The sequence below is a fragment of the Tauraco erythrolophus genome, chromosome 3, assembly GCF_009769465.1.
Source record: "Tauraco erythrolophus isolate bTauEry1 chromosome 3, bTauEry1.pri, whole genome shotgun sequence".
NCBI lineage: Eukaryota > Metazoa > Chordata > Aves > Musophagiformes > Musophagidae > Tauraco > Tauraco erythrolophus.
The window spans coordinates 56439419-56459608 of NC_141467.1; the positions used below are offsets into that span (position 1 = coordinate 56439419).

The window sequence follows — 20190 nt, forward strand, 5'->3', positions numbered from 1 at the left end:
AATACAATTCACATGCTAAATGTGTTCCACTTAGATAAAGTTTTAACAGATTTTTATCCATCAAGGCTCAGAGAAATGCAATCGCAATTCCCAAAAGACAAAAGAATTCCCATTCTCATAGTTACAAGTGAAAGGAGTGGGCTGGAGAGGGAAGTGACTGTAGTTAACTGTCAAAGAGTCTCAAGGAATGAATATCCATTGCCTGACCTGAATCTATTCCAGTTTCACATGGTATGAGAACAGAACATTTGTTTCCAGCTGAAGAACAGAAAAATAAATGGGTTTCCATGGCTTTCCTGGGTAAGGCTATATTTGAATTTGTTTTGAGATAGCACTTTTCATAAAATGGTTCGGTTAATTAAGTAGTTCAGAGCACTTCAGGCTGGTAAAAGATAAAGTAGTTAGATTGTTGGCTCGCTAAAATAAAAATGCTTTCAAGTATTGTACAATAAACAGGAAAACACCCTTACTTTCAAGCAAAGAAAACCATGATCAGCAGGAGATCTCTGTTCATACTTCATTAAACAGGACGGAATTTATTGCTCAATAAGAAAGTCCAGGATGTCAGATTTTTGCCATGTGCTGCAAAGCTGGACGTTGGTGTGAGAAGCAGGTGTGATGCAGCAGAAAGTTGTTCAAGCATGCTAAAGCAAGCACATCCTGCAAACTCCTCCAGAATGCTAAGGTTTCACTGAAGTAGTTTGTCATTTTAAAGTGGTAGTTGTCAGCTTTAGGTTTCTGAACCAGAACATGCCCGAGCACAGTATCGGCACTTCATGTGCTCGCCCCCGAGGAGAACGTATGACTAACCTACCTTTTAAGGATACCTATGCTGAGCGATGAGACATGGGTCAGGACTTCAGGATTCACTCTTATGGGAAATTCTGCACTGAGAGGCATTTTATCTTTTACAAGTATTTTTTGGCAAGTGTCATTACCAGCACTGTAACAAAGAAATTGTGGAAGATGGAAAAGGGGAAAAACAAATAAATAAATATTGGTGATATTAATGGTTATATCTAGCAAGGAACTACATTCACATAAAATTACAAAATTATGAAGCTTAGCAATCATGGTCCTTCTGCTACAAAAAGCAAACTCTATTTAGCACAGTGGCAGCATATCTATTGTACCCCAAGGAACAGGGGGAAAAGAGAGGTGAGGATTCAGAGGAAGTTATTTGGCATCTATCCTGGAGAGCCACTAAGCCCTGTGCTTCCATCCCTGTCTGAAGTCCCAATCCACTAGACCGCAAAGAAGAGCTTCCAAGGAACTATATTATGACCTGGTTTAAGGGAAATCTGAAACTGCATATACAGAAAAGGAAACAGTGAAGTTTAAGTAAATCAGGGTCATTACATCTGATGGCAAGAAAGTTTGAGTGCACAGATAATTTTGGGGAGGTGATAAGAAAAACAGGAAAACAGCCATTTATTCTCAAAAAAACCCATAAAATCCTAAACTGCAGAGCTTGATTTCTGTTCCTACCTGGTCACCTCTTGAAAAACCACACGGATGTTTGACCAGCCCAAGAGGCAACCTGGAGGGGTGGGGGAAATTTTCTGGAAGGAAGAAAACAAGGAGGTTGAAGGAAGAAAATTCTGTGCATTAGGATAAACGCTAAGATGAGCCTGAGTATTCCCAACTTGGATGCATAAGGACTTAAAACCAGCAGGATCCAGCTTTCACAACCTAACAGCCATGAGTACTGAGCCCTTCTCTCTCAAGAGAAGGGAAGAGAGGGGGAGGAGAACCAGCAAGTTAGCCAAGGAAGGCCATCTGTTAAGTGAACCTCAGCTGTGAACTCAAGACCTGCCCTTACTAGGCTCAAACATTAATAGAAGTGTCCAGAAAACACCAACAGCTAAGCAGAAAAATTCCTTTAAATGAACAAAAATTTAAAAAATTGAGGCGTCTTATTTCAAAACAGCGTTACCATATGCTACAGCCAATTAGTCACAAATTAGATACAAAATAAACCTTACAACAAACTGCAAAATGAGAATATTCTTAGTATTTTTGAAGGCTTATTCTCCTCAATTAGGAATAAATGAACAGTTACATTATATGCATATGCCAAATTTTCTCCTGGCAGTATTTGTAAAGTTTATAAAGAACTATTTTGGAGAGATACAAGAAAGAAAAGGGAAGGGGAGGGAAAAAAACCCGCCCACACACATCCCCAGCTCCCAGCAGAAAGGGAGAAAAAAGTGAATCTGAACACTAGCTCCAAATTTTCGTATTATAGTTCAGAAGGTAGGGAACCAGAAAAACATGAGAAACTAGATGGCTATAACCCTTACCACTACACCTTGTAGTATCCCATAGAGCTTCCTTTCCAAGGGAAAGAAAAGAAATGTCACCAGTGTACTGCAGGTGATAAAGACCTTTCCTTATCTTGCTGCCCAACTCTCAACAGCATCTCATGAAATGAGAAGAATGTCAGAATGAAATTGTCCATTTTAAATTAAGGTTTCAGTACTACAGATTCAGCTTTTAGTAATAAGCAGGAAATGAAGGGACAGAGTTTCTATCCTTATGGGACAAATCTGTAATGTCCTTAATGAATCATACAATTTAATTTGAGAGGGACCTCTGGAGGTCAGGAAGTCTAAACTCCTGCTCAAAGCTAGACTTACCTGGAAAGTGGATCCCATCACCCTGTTCCGTCAAAGTCCAAAGGTGTCCAAAGACGGAGACTCCATGGCACCTCTGCATGGTGCCATGCATTTGGAAGGCAATCCCTTCCAAACTTTAACCACAATCACAGTGACAAGGCTTTTCCTTGCATCCAGGTGGAATTTTCCCTATTGGACATTGCATACATTGCCCTTTCACTGTGCACCTCAGAAGAGTTTGACTTGTCTTCCCTACAAATCCCCTCCGACTGGTGGAAAACTGCCCCCATGTTTCTCTTCTTCAGGCTGAATCGGCCTGACTTCCTCCAGCTTTCCTCACATACCATGTGCTACAGCCCTCAACTATTCCAGTGACTTTTTGCTGTTGATTACTAATTCCAGATACAATAAAATTTGCAAAGGGCTCTTCATGGCTAAATAAGCTTGACAGCAAGATAATTTTGAAGTCAGCAATCTTCCTTCTTCGACATCATCTACTTCCCTTTACATAGCACACTGTTGCCATTTCCCTCAACATGAAGTTATGTACAGGTTCATAATTCTATCTATAAAGGGTTAATAAATACTGGAAATGTAAGCCAAGCCTCCTCTACCCCAAAATAAATTCATGATATATTTAACATGAAAAATATCCACACCGCCAACTGCTTGGTTCCACTTTTCCTCAGATTTTGCAGCTTTCAGGATACATTTGTATAGTATTTTCTAGCTTTTCTTTGCTAAGAATGAAACTTGTGTCAGTAATTATGTGACTCCAGAAACTGCAGTGTTAGGCAAAATAACAAATGAAACAATTATTGAAGTAAAAAAAAAACAAACAACAAGAGTTGAGACGATTTTCCTTGACAGTAACTGAACACTCCCCTCTCTGCTATGAGAAGAAAAAAAAAGCTAAAAGATGCTCCTCTGACATAAAAATTCATAGAAATACTAATGACCTACAAAGAATAGGCATAAAGTCTGAAAAAGACACTTTCAGAGAGAGATTACAAAATGCCAGTCATGGGAAAACCCTCCTTCCACTCCCATGAGAACTGCTAATCTTTCATTTAACCCCTCACCATTTTGCAAAATAAATTATGAAGCCAGAAGGAGCCAATGTAATCATCTAAGTCTTATCTCTCCGATAGCACAAACCAGAGGATTGCAATGAATTATTTCTTTTGGGTTAAGGCTTATGGGTTTTTGCTTTTTCAAATGGTGAGAAAAAAATTCCTATGTCAATCTTGATGGAAATGTTTCCAGGGAAGGAAGTTCTACCCTCAAATTCACTTTTTTCCTCATGCTTATTGCTACCATTTTGTTTACTTTCGATTCCAGTTCTGCTGTGACTTGGCCTGGGGCAGGCTCTTTCAGCTTGAACAGTACACAGCTCGATTTCACCACTTCGATAAGGGAAAGCTCTTGGAGACTACAGACCAATAAAACTATCTTCCCTTCCAAACCTCCAGAGCTTGCAAGCAATATTATTTTCCAGCCCATCATGTTGTTTATGCCTCTTCTAGGAACTCTGCTTTTCTCCCAGTATCTCTTTCGCTGTGAAAATCAGCCATAAGTTGTATCCCAACTGCAGTCACATCAGTCCCAAAGAGAGAAGGAGATTTGTATACGCCTCTGTTTTCTATACCCATTGATTACATTAGGCCCATTTACCACAGAAGTCAGAAAAAACCTTGTAGTGGATAACCAAGCCCTTTTCAGAAACGGTGCTTCTTAAAATAGTGTTCTGCTATCCTGTAAATGTAACTTATATTCCTTTGCTCCTACATATATAATTTTTATATCTCTCTCAACTGAAATAAATACCTGTTGATCTACATTAAACCAGTAACCTCGTTGCATTTATTAAGGTCTGACCTTCTCTTTCCCAGCCTTTTAATTCGCCAATAAAAATACTAAAAACACATAGATGAAAAAGAACGGATATGAATGCAGTTTTATACAACCTCAGTTCTTAATTCACAGAAGATAAAAGCAGACATCCAAAGGTTCCCTCTTACCCTCTCTTCTCTCGCTTCCAGTGCAGAATTTATTGTCTCTAAACCAATTCTGGTAAATATCTAATCTTTTCTTAAAACCTTCCAACATGAGAGATTTCTCAAACGGTCTAGGCAATTCATGCCAATACATAGCAACCTCACATTCAGAAAAGTTTTTTGGGACACTTGGAATAACTCATTTAAATCTCCCTTGCTAGAATAATTTCCTTCAGAGGTTGTGTTTTCTAGATCTTGACTATTTTTGCTTTTGTAACCTGGATTTTCAATTGTTTTTCTTGAAGTTCAGTGTGGAATATGAACACGCTGCTCAGCTGATGCCTTACCAACAGCCAAGAGAGCAGAATCGTACCATCCTACAAACTAGAAGTTTCGTCTCAGACACTTCACTCCTCCCTTTCCTTGAGGCAACATCGTGACACTGTTGACTCATGGTCGGATTTATAAACAGAAGTAAACTATTACTAAATTTGTTTTCCATATCTAAATATCCAGCTGAAAATAAAGTCTTTGATGTCTGTTGCCAGCAACATGCCTGACGCCTGCCTTTTAACCTTTTTTCATGCTCTCATTCTAAAGCAGATTCCCTTTCAGCTGTCAACAGTTTTCAAACTGCAACCATCAGTAGTTTGTGTCATTGTTTTTCAGACATATCAGAAGGCCACTTTCTTAATAAATAAATACAAGCATAGCAGAATGGTAGATGCAGGCCATAAATACTACTTGTTTGAATCTCAATTCTCTGTATAGGTGAAAGGGGATGCTTTCATTTTGGTTACCTCCTATCACCCTCCAACATACCAACTCAGCATGGACAATATCTTTGCTATTTCTTCAGGAAAAAGAAAATCTATTTTAAAAAAAATCTAATCTAAAAAAATCCACTACAATCAAAGAACAGTGAAAAAGAGCTACTGATGACAAATACAATATTTTAAAAAACAAACTCAAGTGTCACATGGAACAGGAAAAGAAACATGTTCTCCACTTGCCCTATTCTTCAAAGTTTCAGTGAGGTAGAACATCTTAGAGAACTGGATCACAATTAGGAAAGAGAGGCACCTGCAACAATCATGAACATAAACAAGCAAAGTGTTCAACTGCACACAGGTATTTCTGTCTTTGTAACAATACAGAAATAGACTACAAAAACCCAGCAAGGAAGCACTCAAGCTACAACCCTCTAAAACATTCCTGAGTTTAGACAACTTCTGTTTCTTATATATAAACCAAATTGTTTTCATCATACATACACTCACAAGGTTTTAGAAATACTTGTAAATAATATTCACTCCAAAACTGTACTGAGTTAGAACATTTGATAGAATAGATGATGTTAGTATTGAATATCACTGCAGTAGTTTTCCAAATGAGATGCTGATGTACAACAGCAGCGAGACCAGTGCAAGACGGGCAGTGAGTTGAGTCAAAAAAAGCATTTTAAATATGTGAAGAAATAGGTAGGAACAATATTATGCATATATAAGCGCGAATGTCTTAAGTTCCAATAGTTCCTAATGAACAGAGATGAACGAACACTACAAAACAACTGTGTAAGTCTTAGTTTTAATAAAAAAAGATTCCTATTTTTTCTAAATGCCACTGGACACACAAACTGGTAACGAATGAAACAATCTGTTGCTTGAAGCAATTAAATTTATGTCTTTACTTGTCACTTCCTACGATTTGCTTAAAAGTTCTGATGTGGGCGTTGAATTCCTCAAAGTAAGTTAGTCCAAGAAACTAAGAAAACAAAGAAGTTTCTGTTGAATATCCTCTTTCTGAAAGGTGTCAGGCAAACAGGTTTTTTTTCCCCTCCTAAGGAAAGAAGTCAGGAGAAGCTTTAAGAATATGTAAGAGTTTAGAGAAATAAACAGTGAAGTAATTCCATAAAAGGCAGAAATGAGCCATAAAATTAAGAACTACAAAATGCGACATGTCGATGATGCCTCTCAAGTAATGATTAATATTTTCCTTGCCTCATATATCTGTACAACTTCTGGAAGTTGCTATATGCCAGGCTAGAGCCTTCTTTCCGGAAAGAAATAAAAAATCCCTGGATTTCTCTTTTAAAAGCCATAAACTAGAGTAGCATGAAGGAGTTTACGTGAGCCAACTCTTGTACTTTGTACACTGAGTGCAGAGGACATCCTAAAACCAGCCTGAAAGCTGCTTTCAAGTATTAGCAGTTACATAGTGTTAGTCCTCCGGATTCCAGAAAGGCACATCATTTAAGAAATAGTTCTGCCTGGCTGATTTCTAAGGTAGATTCTATTGGATATCGCCAAATACTGCATTTTATAGCAACATTCAAATCTGACAAGGGAGGGAAGTACTTTTAAACTGTAGTAAATGCCATATCACCCTCATTCATAATGAAAGAGGCTACTGTCTTACATGAGATTAATGGACATGAATTGCATTTTCTGTCAATGAACATAGTTTATCCTTTCCTTCAAATGTATTTTTCTACATTTTACTAAACAGTATTTTGTACTACAAACATAGTTTTCCAGTGTGCCTGGTGTGCTCCTATTCTCTGCTGTAGGATAAAAGCGACCTAACTTTAGCCAAGATTTCAAAGTCATTTGTGGAAGCAATGCTATTTTACTAAGTATATGAAGATAAACACTATATACATTCCAACAGCAGTCTTGTCTGGTAACAGCGTATGAAAGCGTTCCGAGTTCTAGAAACACTTCTAGATGACCAGCCAGTATTCTTTTAAATCAAGTGATTTGCCCCCTCCACCCCTTAACCATCATCAACAAGCAGAATCTTTAAGAACTTCTTGGCTCATTTGATTTTTCAGGATGCTGCCTAAGCTTAAATACTACTAAACCTACTACTCTCAATAAAGACTAATGAAAGAAATCTAGAAAGGTCAGCCACTTGCTTTCTTACATTGTCGTACTTTTCACTATATAGACATATTAAGCAACTCTATATGCATAAAAGGCATCTTTACACCCTGATCTTCTACTACATGCTCAGTATACCATATATGCCTTTATTGCCACCCACTTAACACTTACAGTGACTATAATGTTTAGGATCTGAATTACATCAGAAGTAAACCAGTGCTAGGATGTTATTTAGAGAATAAAAAATTTCTTATAATAGCTTTGAGTTCAGATCTATTAGAAGACACCAATAGGGGCTTTAACATCGTTAAAGTGCCTAAATTAAATTCTTGCACGTGTGGCCTTTTTAATCCAGATTAATCACAGATGGTGAACACATGAAGTATGAAATCATGCACCTAGCTCACTCTCTGAACCCTTCTTCTATTGGTATCTAGTAAATGCGTCCTTTTGAGAAGGACTTGCAGAACAAAAGTCCCCTTTAACCCATTCTCAATCAGGTAAGTGTAAAATTACATAGTAAACAACCACCTTCAATTTTCTAAAAAACTGGCTGAGATTAGAGGTTAGGAAGGTACACTCAGTTAGACAGTGACATATTACAGCACAGAGATACATTAGTGGTTTTGTGTGTTGTTTTTTTAAAAATACTATTAGAATTTTAAAAAAATAATCTCTATTTTAACCATATAAACCAAAAAATAACGGTTATTTCTAAGAAATCTTCACTGGCTTTTTTCCACTACAATCACTAGGTTTCAGATCCCACAACATCCTTCCTCCTAGTTCGCTTCTCAGATTTGGGACTACAGGCAGCATCTCTCTTGCATGCCTCAAACAATAGGCAGTCTCTTCAACACCAGAGGTCCAGCTTTCCAGCCTGCTGTACCAGGGACCGAAGCGGAGATGACTTGTGTTCAGGTAAGCACTGCTGGCTACTCGGTAAGAAGGTCTCTAACATGGCTTTTTGTCCTCCTTGTATAACGAGAAAGCCTCCTCTCCTCACTTGCTCCTTCTCACAGAAGACAAATTTCCCAGGCATTGAAGCACAAAGAATCGGAAGAGGTCTTAGCTGAACGCACCACTCCAAAACCCAACGTGATGCTCACGGAGCACTGAGCGGGGCTCTTTCCACACTGCTATCCGGCGAGTAACAACAATGCCTGGTCACACAGAAAACAACGCGTAAAGCCTCACCCTGCAAAGGCTGAGATCATTTTCTGCCGTACATCAAGCTGTGTTTTGCCCTCCTACTTCAACACTCACGTCCTCCATTTTTTCCCTCCCACCAAGGACTCCATGCGTCTCATCCCTCCCGTGCAGTGCGAAAATAGCTGTTTCCCCCTGAGGACCATGTGCCCAAAGTCTGCCTGCCTTTTCCAACTGGAACTTACGAGATTCCAGCTGGTCTAACAAAAATATTATGTCTCCCTATATAACTTGTTGTCACAGTGAAACAACATACCTACAAACACTACAGCTACCGTCCCTGTCTGCCTGTGTTTTTCCTTCTTCCTCACTTTTTCCACAGAGAAAGAAGAAATAAACCATTCCAGGGTATCTGGGTTTTAAATCTTTAGCTAAGATTTCAAGTCAGGGCTCAGACTGCTATGCAAAAAAGCTGTCATTTATCAATTTAAAGAGAAAGGACTGAACCTGCTCAGAGTGCCAGAGGCCCTCTGATACCTCAAACATCCACTGGTGTTTTGACATCAGGTAGAGGTATTGTCCACAGAAACATAGAATGGAAAAAGTCACCCATGCCATCAAGTTCGAGTTTTTGATCAACCACAGACTGTCATAGTAACAGCTCTGTAGTACACTGAGATTTCCAGGATAACCAGCCCCCACTGATTGTCCCGTTTTGGACACAGGCACCACAGGATTTTGCACTGGCCCTTTTGTGACCAGCAAAGGATGACTACCCCACAGTTCATAAAAGACCAAAGTGATTCTCCTACAGAAGGGCTCATCTAATTGGAAAGCATTACCAACTTCTGCTTTCCACAGACACAAGTGGGGGACATAGCTCTCCAATGGTCTCAGCAGGAAAGTAGCTCAGGTTTATGCACCCAGAGTTTAAAAGCGAAGGCTGTCATCTTCTCCCAAGCAATCCTTTCACTTCCCAGAGAGGAGAGCGCCCTTCCTGCAGAGCCGGGCTGGTGTCGCGTCGGGCCACACACACCTCTTGTTGGCACAAACCCTGCATTGCCCTTCGGAAGGGGCAGCTGGACAGCCCTGAGTACGGTCTCCGCCGCTGTGACCAGGCAAGATTCACTCCAATATGGCATTCACCCTGAACTCTCTCCTCAGCTCTCATCTGGCAGCCTCAGCCCTCTGCTGAGGGCTAGAGTTTCTGCTGTGATCGCAGAAGATCAAAGATGTCTCATCTCATCCAAGGAGGTGGTGGCCACCCATCGAAAGCTAGTTTTGCTGTTAGTGTACACTGTGAGACGTATTCCTCAGTCTGGCTCATCCGTGCAGGATTTCCAGTCTCAGAAGGTGAACTGATGCAATACACGTAAGCCGTGAGCTTCTAGTTTCAATTCAGACAGAGGACAAGCAGTGAGTTTAAGCTTCTTTTAGATGCTTTAACAAGTCTACTTACGTTTATCCACTTGTGATATTGTCAGGCATCTTTCTTTTTCGCTGCAGGACAGTCATCATCACCCACAAATCGTAGGCCTTGATACAGATTTTAATTAAACGTGTTTATAAACTGATTTATAATATTACAGACGGCATCTGAATCTCCAGGAAAGCCCTTAGGAAGCATTTAGTAACGTAAGAGAATTCACAAACAAAAACACACCTGGAAAAAGCTAGATAACTGAATGTTTTGGCAGGCCCCCAACAATTCCTTTTACTGGTAGCTGTCAACATCCACCACAGACTCTGATTTGTCATCTACTACTTTTAAAATCATGAAGCAAATCCATTAGCCTCAAATACCACTTTAAGCAAAAACTCCATTCAAATCAAGTTTCCTGAAAAACTGAGCTTAGAAACATACCCTTCTCCATTCTTCTTAAGTAAAAGGTAACAATCACACTACAGAAAGTTTGTGCTTCAGAGTAATGACATGACAAAATCAAGTACTTGGTAGTTACAGCTATGCTTGATTAGTCCGGAAGCAATATGCAAATTAATGCACTTTAATTCAGTACAGTGTCATCTCAATCAGCTAGGCATAACTGAGTCAATACGCAATCAAGAATCCTCATAAACAGAAGTTTCATCATCTAAGTTCGACCAGTGTAGTCATTTGCTTGATGTAAGCACACTTCAGCCTGCACAACAGCTACAATTTTTATATATAAAATAGCTTGAAGAAGTGCGAATCCCGTACATCGTACTCACTCACTAGGGAAGAATCAGCGTAGCAGAGAACTGACAGCGATCAACATATTTAGTAACTGAAACATGGTTCTAGAAGCCCTCCTACTCTGCCATGCTTCCTATTCTCACCATCACGATAAAGGTGTCAACATTTAGTATTGCCAGGTTTGCTCCATCTCTGTCACTATTTCAACCCTATTTTCATTTCAGTTCTTACTTCCATACAGCATCTAAGTGAAAACGTACCCAATGGACACCTCTGGGGAAGATTTTCAGGACTATCTAGCACCAAGCAGCTCACATCTATGACAGCAGAAGAGAGTGAGAAGTACCACACCTGCGTCTTTTAATTGGCTTAAGGATGGGTTGATGATCATCATATCACTTAAAGAGAAAGTACTTGTCTTAAGTATGTTTAATCAGTGAGGTGTGACCCTTAATTTTTGCTTTGCATTTCATTTTCTACTAATTGCCTTATATTTTCCTGCAGGGGCTTAGAGAAGATATGTTAAGAGTACACACAGTTCAGTACACAAGAGAGTTTTGAGGGAAAAGGAGGATTTTCCAAGTTTGTTCCCTCTGCAGTAATGACTTTTAATGGTCCATCGACTACATTTAATGCAATTGTGAGAAGCAGGGTATTTTTTTGTTATTAGGCTTACACTGGCCATAGAAGTATCAGGACCTGGAGTGAAAAAAAAAATAAATTCATATGGGTCAAAGACATAACATTAAAAGGAGAACCCTGTTCAACTTCAACAACAGATAAGGTCCAATCACTCCAGTGAAGTTACAATGACCATCTCCAACTACAAGTCTGTCCACCAACATAACAAGTCTGCTGTACTGAGACAGTCTCTGGAGTAGTCCAGATTTTTAACTTTCAACTGTTAGGTAAAAGTTGGAAACAAGGCACAGCACAGTGTCATGACCCTGCTAGATCTGCACAGAACAACTAAGAAGTGGTCCCTACCAAAGTAGGTAAAAACCACCTACTTTGGAACCAAACACCTCTAACAGCTAGTTAACTTGGCAAGATTTGTGAAGAGTAGCAATGAATGAATGAAGTCGAAGACGCGCGGTTCCACATAAGCATAATTAATGTATCCAACTACCATGCATAAGACTGACACTATCTTGGAAAAACTCCAAGGGTCATAGGCATGATACAGGAAAAGAAGCTACAGAAGGAGCTACTGTATTTGCTCAATAAATTTACTGCACAGACTGTTGTCAGTGGATTTTGTTCCAAGAAACTACACAAACAAAACAGTCTTTACAGACAGAAGAGAGGGAAGGGGGTGGGAGAGAGGCGAGAAGGATTTGGTCTCATGATCTCTAACAAAAGTTGAACAGCTGAAACGATCACAGACAATGTCTGTGGAACTCATGAATTTTCTGAATTATGCGACAAACTTCAATTTCGCAACTTGAAGGAGATGAAGACCACTTCTTTAAGAAACCAAGAAAGTGCCAGAGTTCGTCAGTTAAACACGAGGCTGTAATTAAACAACTTGTTTTGTGTTGAGTCATTTGTATTCTTTGACAAATTTTCCACCTTTTTCCAAGATGGAGTCATTCACACATTGTTTATAATAGGTTTCTCATAGAATAAACGGATCAAATTCCATACAATCACCTTTCCCGTAAGATCACTGAAGAACTCTAAATAGAAACTTTAGTTTGATTTTTCACATTACCTGCTCAAATCACTAGAGTTTAACAAGTAGGCTTAAACTGTGCCCTCTCTGCACAAAAATATAAATGTTAAGCATAAAAAAAGATGTCTTTATCACTAATTCTCCTAAATCTAAGACCATATACACGACAAATGCCTTAGGATTAAACAAATATAATCTTTCTTAATTCAGCTTTAGGAACAGAAAAAATGCCAAAGGGTAATCAGTTGTTCTTACATCCTTCAGCTATGCTGCCTTTCAGTTAAATTTAATTAATATACCCGAAAAGGTGTTACTTTCATATCAGACTGTCTGTAATCACTGAAATAGAACATTAAGGAAAATAATTACACACAAATAGGGTAAGCCCTACTGGATCTCTCAAAGTTGTCCTGAGGAAACATTTTAGATGAGACTTTTAGATGACTTAATAGATGGCAAAATTGACTGTACTGTCATTTATTAAGGCTTATTTTAGAGAATTAAGCTGACATACAAGTGCCTCTTGTAACTTAGAAACTCCTTGCAACTAGGCCTTGGCATGTAATTCTGGTGCTCATTACCTTCCAAACAGGCTTAATTGTTCTGTGGGAATATTTTTTTTCCTTCATTTGTTACTGTTAAGGAAGCTTGGTATTACTACCCCATTATTTTTCTGTTCTCCGTAACAAGAAATTGGCCTTCAACAGCAGCGTCATACAACTCTGAATTGCTAAGAGTCACTAAAAGAGGTGGCAGTAATTACTAATCGTAGTTTCATAGAGAGAGATGTATATGTTTTACATAAGCATATATGTATATAAAATACATATATGGATTAAACAAAAACATGTATGTTTTATATACATACATGTACATAAAATACATATATACATACAAATTTTAAAAACATGGACCTTACCTTTCAATCCCTTCAAAGAAACAAACAAAATCAAAAATCCCACTTCACAAGCTCTTAAAAAAAATTTTCACCCCAATTCACCCCTCTCTGAATCTACCACGACACACTTAAAAGCATCTGTAGATGTCAGACTAGCGTACTCCTCCCTCCTTCAACACATAACCCTGACCCACTTCACTGTGGAAAGCTTGTGAAACAGGCTCCAAATATTTCATTCTGCAGCTGGTCTTTAAGCCCTAATAACCAAGGGAGGTTGAAGTCACTCTCTAATCTCCTAATGTGTAAGAATCAACAGAGCTCCCCTTTGAGCAGTCAGCCTACGCTGGAGCACAGAACAGATTGTGTCAAGTGACAGCTGCTTTTTGGCAGAACACACAGGCTCCTTACCAAGAAAGGGAGGCAGGAAGCATCACTCAGTTGCAGAAGAGGTTGCCAGCTTTAAAAAAAAAAAAAATCTAAAAAAAAAGAAGGAAAAAAATCCTGTACAGACATTTGAATAAGATCCACGCAGCTCTAAAGAGAGCCCTACATGAATATACTCTGCTGCCACCTCCCCTTCCCCTCCCCTCTCTGCTGCTTGCCTTTAGTAGCATGAAAGTTTCCCACTGCAAGGACTATTTACTTACGTACCTGAATGGTGCTTAAGATATTACAGCTGCTCTACAAAGACAAATAACAAAGGATTGTCAAGCCCCCTAACAAGTAAAATCGAGTTTGAAATGAAACACGTGGTACAGATAGCCAGTTTTCTTTAAAAAGCATTAGACATAAGAAAACGAGCTGTAGTCTGCTGACTGGTCACCGATGCCACTGTGTGCAAACACGCACATATGAACACGTGGAAGCACGTTTCTTGCAATCATGTCAGCCATGCATAAACTAGGTACATAATAAAAAATGGTTTCATAGATCCATGTTCTGCCCAGCTTGTGCAAGTATTAATTTGGAAGTAGCCACTAAACACAGCTTAAGACCAGCTGCAGTTCACTTCAAGTAAGAGGTTTCTGAACTTGACATAACCGTTTTTTCTGGGTGTCTATAACGTTCTGCAGAACAAGGTCAGAATGTTTTTCAACACTATATTTTTGAAGACAGGTTGCTGGAATTACACTTTCGTACTTCTGGGTATATTATGTTCCATGATGAGGGAAAATAATGCAGCCCAAGCACCTTTCCCACCTCTGTTAAAGAAACAGAAACAAAACACTCCCTGAGAAAATCTTGGCAGCGAATCAGCAACTGATTTTTTTTTAAAGGACCATTTAGATATTATGGCTGCAACGCTTGACAAATTTGCGTTCATATCCGTTAGCTGTATGGTTTAAGCCCCTGTTCGGTAGACTTCAGTCCTGCTTAAAACCTTTGTCAATACGTCAGACGCGAAACAGGCCACAACTAACTGCTTTGTCAAATCCACGTTTATGTGCAAGCAGCCAACATGCAGACCAAATGAAAGGAGTTTTACCAGTTAGCTTCAGTAGGATGAAGAAAGGACTAGAAAAGGGCGCAGAATTAAGCATTTTTAGAGGAAATGGACTATTCAGGTTGGTTGTTATTGTGAAACAAGGTGGCCATAAATAGAACTCAAATCAGTTCTGATACTATATGGTCAGTGAAGAACGTTAAACTGCAGACTGGAATCTTTCAAGAACTCAAAAATGGCAAAATGGGTGTAACATAAATACACCAGACATTAACAGTTCAATTTGTGGATGAAAGAAAAGTCCCAACCCCTAAGAATAAACACACCTACAAACAGATCCGGTAATAGGAAGAGTTTTGCAATATAAGATAATACTAATAAAACAGGAAAGACGGTTACAAAATCCCTCTTGTAAGCGTTCTGATTACATCATGAATTTAAGATTATAAATTATTGTCTTTACTGCTTCCTCTAGTGCTTTACATTCCGTTTAACAAACAGAAATAGTATGCAAGGAGTTGGTAGCAGGTGTCCCACTTTGCTCTGCAGCAGCAGTCCCCCAATCGGCCACCGCAGGCCACGTGCCAGCAGCGGGCACCTCCGCAGAGCCGATGCTCCAGCCCACAGGACAGCTACAGAGAAGAGGCACAGCTGAGGCACGTGAACGGAGCTCAGACTCAGACGCTGGTGCCATGTAACCAAAAGCTGCTGCTTTTTAGATGTTGGTGGTTGGACAGACATTTTCCATTGCAGCTACATGATGCTCTTCTAGTTTTGCATCCGTGTTCAGGAATACACTGCAACTCAGTGCCAAATTACAACTGTTCTCACAAATATTCCTCTCTAGCCAGATACCAAGTACTTTCAAAGCTGGTCTATGTTTAAGATCAGGCTAGTTTAGTTACTGTCCTTAATTCACAAGCACGAGCCCACATGAATACTTCAGCTTAGAGTCAGGACTTCCTCCTCATCTTCTGTCATCTCAGCCTGCACTACCTGGTATACGAAAATATAGAGTCTCTCATTTTAGAGGACCAGCTTACCTAGACATGGGTTATGACTCTGTCTTGCTATGTGTCCAGCCTGAGGAGCTTCAATCTCATTCACCTTCCTGCTTCGCCAGGGGAGTTCTCCTTCTTCTCCTGCCTGGGCCTAATGGCTGAGGCACATCCAGAACAAAACCTCCAATAGCCCATTCATAGCCAGGAAAGCAATTCATCTCGCAAAGAACAACCAGGATAGCCCACTGCCTTGTCCTTGCAAGACCGCAACAACAGATATTCTCTTAATGGAAAGCTTTACAGAACTTAACAAAGCATAGAAAACCTATTGAAAACACTTTGGACCTGAGAAAGATTTATTCTAACACAAAGCAGCCTTTGAGATCATATACCAGTAACTTTTTAGAAAAGTAATAATGACCTTTTGTGAAATAACATATAGGTTTTGTTAATTAAACAATGAAAGAGGGAAGTGTTTAGTTTTTTAAAATGCCCTAAAAATTACTCTCACAGTTAAGAGCTACTCAAAAACATCACTAAAAATTTCTGCTAGTTAATTACAGCATAAAGATATTTTTTAAACTACTACTTTTCACAGTTCTTAAGATCAGAAAGCTTTTACTCAAAACCTAAAGTATTGAACTTGCAGGACAGTGGTGCCTAACAGCTCACAGAAGAACATGCATGTCTGAACGATTGCAAAACAAGAGGGAGAGAACAGTCTAAAAGTGACTTTGCTATATTTAGGAACAGCACAATCAATACAATACAGACATCAACTCCACAAATATAACTCGGGTCAGTCGCCAATGCCTGAAGCCAATGCATCTGCAGGGAAAAAAAAATGAAGTAAATAAATAAATAAATAGATAAATCAGTCTGATAGCATAAGGGGGGAAAAAAAATCCAATAAAAGCATTTGCCAAGCACAGAAGAAATGCTTGCTTGCTTTCTTTTGGGGGAATTTACCAAATCTCTATAGACGTTTAGCAATCTCTTAGCTGTTCTTCCCATGTTTACTTTGTGTTAGTTAACATGAGATTGTTGAGCAGTCAAAAACATGAAGGTGATACCACACACAGGCTCAGAAAAAAACCCCAACACAAAATAGCAGCAACCTAACAACCTCTACTGACAAAATAACTCTGACTTTGCAGCTCAGAGGGAAATGTTGCATTATAATCTGGATGCAATCAAATCCCTGGTGAGTTTGTAAATCATTGCTAAGAATAATCTGTCTGGTTGTTTATGCTATTTAAAAGAATACTGGTGTCAACACCCAAAGTTTGATTTCCATGCTGGTTTGAACTTTTGCATCTGTAACTGTTTGCAGACAAAATTTTGTCATCTCTATTAGTCAGATGTTCTGGAATAGTCAAACATTGTAGTTATTAGGTCTCCACAAATTCTAAGTGATAACTCCCATGTAGAAAAATTTGTAAAAGAAATTGAAAAGATAAACCAAAAAACTCCACCAAAACATCTACCACCAGACTGAAAGACATGCAAGGAAACCGTACCCTGGGATTTTATGTTTACTGTGTTATTGACTTCTGCACTGTATATGTTCCATTCCCAATGAAAAACTCTACAAATTTACATGGCCATGAAAACAAGTAGATTTGACTACTTACAGAAAGCAACAGTTGGGGTATGGTTTCTTTTTGCTGTTTTGTGTGTTTTGGTGTTTTTTTTTTTAACTAAAAAGTTATTGCACAGAATTAATCTTTATCAGCTAGATTTAATATGTACCATTGTATCTACCTGAAGGGAACAGAGGAGAAACAACAGTCGAGTGCATCTGTTTCCAAATATTTGATTGGGTATGGTTCAAACAGTCTGCAGCCCAAGCCCCTCAAGAAGAGGCGCTCTTATTAAATAATACAAGTCCTCTGTATATGGTCTTGCACCTGGTCTTTTCAGACGAAACCATTTATACTGTTCTTCACTCTTACAATGTTTCTGAGCCATAGCAGCTAAGAGTAAGGAACCTAGATTTGGTGATCCAAACCACAACACCCATAAATCCATTGCTGTGGAGTGCCTGGGAGTAACTAATTCAGTGCATTTAAAATTATTAACTGTACTCACATTCTCTGAGTTTGTAAGTACACATTTTTGTTGTTGTTGCTGCCGTTACACCTGAACTACATTTAATATGGAATCAGCCAAACAAATATAAGCACCTTCATATTCACATTAGCTCCATCCACCCTTGAGCATTAAACTGATTTTGCTATAATTTATTTCTATATGGATATAGACGGACATTCTTTTATAGCTGCTCAACTAAGCTTCAAAGTTTAAAGGCAATCTGGTTTTGGATCTTAGTTATTTCTGAATAAGATTTGAAAACCTTGCCATATGTAGCCTCTGTCTCTTTTCATGCAAGTGAGCCCCTAGATCCAGGGCATTGTGTTCAAATAACAAAGTCATCCACATTGCTTCCTTATATTTCTCACTTTTCAAACCATGGTGAGATCAGCAGAATACCAGAGAATACAAGTATTTTCAAATACTCAGAAGTAAGCTCTTCTCAAGAGCCCTTATCAGTAATCTAGCTCTGCTCCCATTGAAATTAGTGGGACTTCCATTACTCTCTTGAAAAAAAATAATAAAATAAATCCATAGCTCAACTCAGGAAGTGTTATGTACTTCTGCAAAATTACTTATAACAGAGAGAGTAGAGAGTTTTCTTCTGACCTGAGAAGCCAGTTAAGAAGAGCTTCATCAAATCCCTCCTTGATGCTGTTTGTTTTTTCACTTACTGCAAATGTTACCCAAAAGTTCTGACATTGCCCACATGCCATAACCACTCTCCTCCTACAGTATCAGAGGAAAAAAGAATTTCTTCCTCCAGTGAGGAACTTCCAAGATGAACAACTAATGAGCTTTTCAAATGAAGACTATACTTGGTGAAGAATTACCTGATGAGGCTTACGAAGCCCTGGAACTACAAAAACCGATCATTCAAGACAAGTTTCTGAGTCATAGCATTTGTTAAGTTTAAGCATAATTAACTTGTGAAACTCATCTGGCCTAAGAGGCCATGATATGACATGCTCTAGCATGCAACAACACGAAGTTGTGGATGCACACCACAAAAAGACCCCAAACCTAAGAAAGCAATACGCAAAGTTATTTTTAAATCCATTTCAGAGAAACAGCTTGAGGACCTAGGTAAGAGGGTGTTTGTATTTGTTTTAGTGGTTCCTCACATAAAAGGACATTTTTTTAAAAAACAGTTTTGTTTGTTTATTTGTTTAGTATGAAGAATTCCTGCAGGGGAAGACTAATATTTATAGCAATGCTAGTCAAAGTATTCTGTCTCCCTTCCTAAGATCATCCCTCCAACTAAGGCATGCAAGAAACAAAAAGCATCATCTGCCAAAACCACCCCAAGTCGTTTCTATTGTTGATTTCTTTTGAAGTCAATGATACTGAAGCCTAGGGCAAACACTAACCAGCCAGGTCCCGCATTTTAGTTTTCCAAATAGCTATCCACACAAGGTTTTGAGCTTTACAAACAACTAAGTCAGCCTTTAAAAAGAGAGTTTGTTTTAAACTGATCCAATTACACTATGAACATGATCAAGTATTACTGAAGCGCCACCTTTCAAAATGCAACAGTTGAAACTTTTGATTTGGAAGACCAAGACTTACTGTCCCACAAGGCGAGGCCCTAGGCAGTAATGCTTATTTTCTCCTCCGCTTAATTTTTATAAATGCATCTAAAGATCACTGTGACTAGACCAGTAACTATGAAAAAAACAATCAATACCCATCGTCACCACACACAACAGCAAACATTAGAAACACGCACAGAAAGCACACATATGGTTCCTATGACGCAGGCCCCTCAAAGTGAGGGTCCCTATTTATACGCAGTACAGCTCCTATCCATCATAGCAGCTTACGAGCACAACCGGCGTTGAAAGCTGAGAACGTCCTTACCCCAAAAAAGTAGCCTTCTACTGAACAAGGTACTTCACGCTACTGACTTGGGCAGAGCAATCCTCTCAGAAGCACTCATAGAGTGGTTTTGTTTTCAAAACTTGAGGAAGAGAAATTTGATTTTCATAGGCCTTAAACGCTTTTTAGGTTTCTGATTCTAGGACTCAACCCACCTCCCCACTCCCTTTAGAGATTTTTCAAAATGGAAAAGGCTGGCTGTAACTTTCTTCTGCAGAAACTTTCTAATGGAAACGCCAGCTTCCTTGCACACCCACTCAGATATATACAAGCTGTGGCAATTTGTCATACAGGAACTGTACAGCATCCCAGACTTCTTTCCCCATCTCCCTCAAGCCCACTAGTTAACTTCATTCTATGTTCTTAGAATTTGTA

General features: G+C 39.0%; 1 protein-coding gene across 1 annotated transcript in view; it reads right to left on the reverse strand.

Moving 5' to 3' along the window:
* GAREM1 (GRB2 associated regulator of MAPK1 subtype 1) overlaps nucleotides 1–20190 on the reverse strand; it is a 102250-nt gene that overhangs the window by 41528 nt on the left and 40532 nt on the right. The window lies entirely within an intron of this gene.